Source organism: Chiloscyllium plagiosum, chromosome 2, assembly GCF_004010195.1.
Source record: "Chiloscyllium plagiosum isolate BGI_BamShark_2017 chromosome 2, ASM401019v2, whole genome shotgun sequence".
Lineage (NCBI taxonomy): Eukaryota > Metazoa > Chordata > Chondrichthyes > Orectolobiformes > Hemiscylliidae > Chiloscyllium > Chiloscyllium plagiosum.
This window is the reverse complement of record NC_057711.1, coordinates 51,229,256-51,232,018: the sequence shown is the minus strand read 5'-3', so window position 1 is coordinate 51,232,018 and position 2,763 is coordinate 51,229,256.

The window sequence follows — 2,763 nt, the reverse complement described above, 5'->3', positions numbered from 1 at the left end:
GAGGGACATAGATAGGATAAATAGACAAAGTCTTTTCCCTTGGGTCGGGGAGTCCAGAACTAGAGGGCATAGGTTTAGGGTGAGAGGGGAAAGATGTAAAAGAGACCTAAGGTGCAAAGTTTTCACGCAGAGGGTGGTATGTGTATGGAATGAGCTGCCAGAGGGTGTAGTGGAGGCTGGTACAAATGCCACATTTAAGAGGCATTTGAATGGGTATATGAATAGGAAGAGTTTGGAGGGATATGGGCCGGGCTCTGGCACTTGGGACTAGATTGGGTTGGGATATCTGGTCGGCATGGACGGGTTGGACCAAAGGGTCTGTTTCCATGCTGTACATCTCTATGACTCTATGATTACCATTCTTAGGGTTCTTTCCTCACCTGCTCATCTAGGTAGTGCTCACTACCTGTTACGACATATTCACCTCAAATATTCCTCTAGGTGGTAGTGACTGCCTATCCTAGGGTCCTCATCTTTCCCACACATCAATAAGACTTTCTTTCAAAAAATCTCCATCTCCATATATTCCCAAGGGCAGATAAGGAAACTCGTGCATTTTCTTTTTGTTTTTGCCTATTGTCTTGTTTTTGATGGTATATGTCAAGCAGCCACAATAACGTCCTCAATTTCTCTGGGGGATTTCAAGGCACAGTGGCTCAGTGGTTAGCACTGCTGTCTCACAGCACAAGGATCCCAGGTTTGATTCCGGCCTCGGGTAACTGTCTGTGTGGAGTTTGCACATTCTCCCCGTGTCTGCGTGGGTTTCCTCCGGTGTTCTGATTTCCTCCCACAGTCCAAAGATGTGCAAGCCAGGTGAATTGGCCATGCTAATTTGTCTGCAGTGTATTAGTCAGAGGGAAATGGGACTGGGTGGGTTACTCCTCAGAGGGTCGGTGTGTTGGGCCGAAGGGCCTGTTTCCACACTGTAAGGAATCTAATCTAATCACGATGATTGAGTTCTGACCCAGCATTTGGTGATTCTTAAATATCCTTGGTGCAACTTCCCCAAGGTATTGGCTCAAACTGAAGTTGCTCTGTAAACTTATTTGTTGTACACTATTATTTTGTTGGATTCCCTCACTGACTTTTCATAATTTCTATTCTATGCTTTTATCAATTTTGATTTGGATTTGTGCATTGGGAACTGTGAGTTTAAGATACTTATGGACTATGTGCAACAACTTCTGTTAGAAGGAAAACAAACTAAACAAGCATTTATTATTCATGAGGCCAGCAGGAAGTTACTTGTAGGTTGGTTCCTGAGCAAGTTTCCTCAGCTGCTTTATCAGTGAAGAAGAGCATAATGTTTAAACAGATAGCAGAAATTGGCTATGAATGAGGTCAGTACCTGTGATTTGGTTCCACAAAGTCTGGAAAAGCCTTATACTCAAGCAGATAGCAAATGGGTTGAATAGTAAATGGGACATTGTGGAAAAAGTGATCAGTTGGCAACGATGGAGTTTTAATAGTGTTTTTGTGAAAACAGGAATCTGGTTATTGATGCTACAGCTTGAAGATTTGAAAGCTCGCTGCTTGGCCTCCCTTATCAGTTCTTGGAAGTTCAGAGAATAGAAAATAAAGTAATACAAGTCTTTATCTGAGTGAACTGTAAAGATGACCCTGACCAACATTTTCAGAAAATCAACAAAGAACCGTCTATGTGTGTGGAACAATGCATTATGAAAACCATTTAAGTAATCTTGCCAATTTTGTTATTTTTATTTCATTTATTCTCTAGCTGTTTGTCTGTTTTTATGTGAATGAGGTTCAAAACTAAAATGTTTGGGTTTATAGCATAGTCCAATTAGATTACTTTATTGTTTAATTTTACTCTACAAAAGTTGCTGTATTGTTAATTGTTAAGTCTTTCATTTAATATACAAACTGAATTCTGGAATTGATTATTTGTAGAGTCTGTGACTGATTATTCTGAAGACTGATTAGGAACCATTAGGATACATTTTGAGGGACTTTGAAGGTTTTAATTTTACTCTGTTGTGAGTACAAAGATAGGCTGATTTGGCTCGGCAGTCAGTCTCCACATCAGAACAATATCATCAGCAATGGTGAAGCGATTCCTGTGTTCTGAAGAGATTTTCATGGACATTTGATGCAACCAACCTTCAGCACATTCTCAGCAAGTGGTAAGACATTTCCGGTCTCTCATTTATTCTTGTCATATCTGGCTAAGCTAATTGTGACTTCTGATCATTGCACCCACATTGACCACACATATAGCTCTAGTTCTTGGATGAAATCAACATTGCGGCTGGTCAGGTTGCCAACCACTGCCCTGAAGAGTGCATCTGTCATCTGCAGTTTTACCTGCCCATAAGCTACTTCATTAGCATTTTTCATGAGGCAAGGGCAAAATATTAGTATTCATGGAAGCACTGTTGCAAGTTCCTTCTCAATGAGTAGAGAAATATATTCCGATTCAATGACCACTTTCAGGTTAAAAATGTATCTGAAAATCCATGTAAGTGAGGCAACTTTTGGCAATGATTCATACCCAAATATCTTTAAAGATCCAGAAACTGACTTGAAGTTGAGAATTATGTAACGATTTTAATCTTCTGAGCATCCAACATTATGCTTTCAATATTGACAAAGTGCCCCAAGAAGCAAATGGATTCTTGGAGAATTAAGATGAGACCTTCTTCTTATAAACATTTCAATACTGTATACATGCTCTGATCGTGCCTACTGACTGTTTCACCATGCGTCTACATGTCATTCAAGTGGCGTATAACTTTGCAAAAA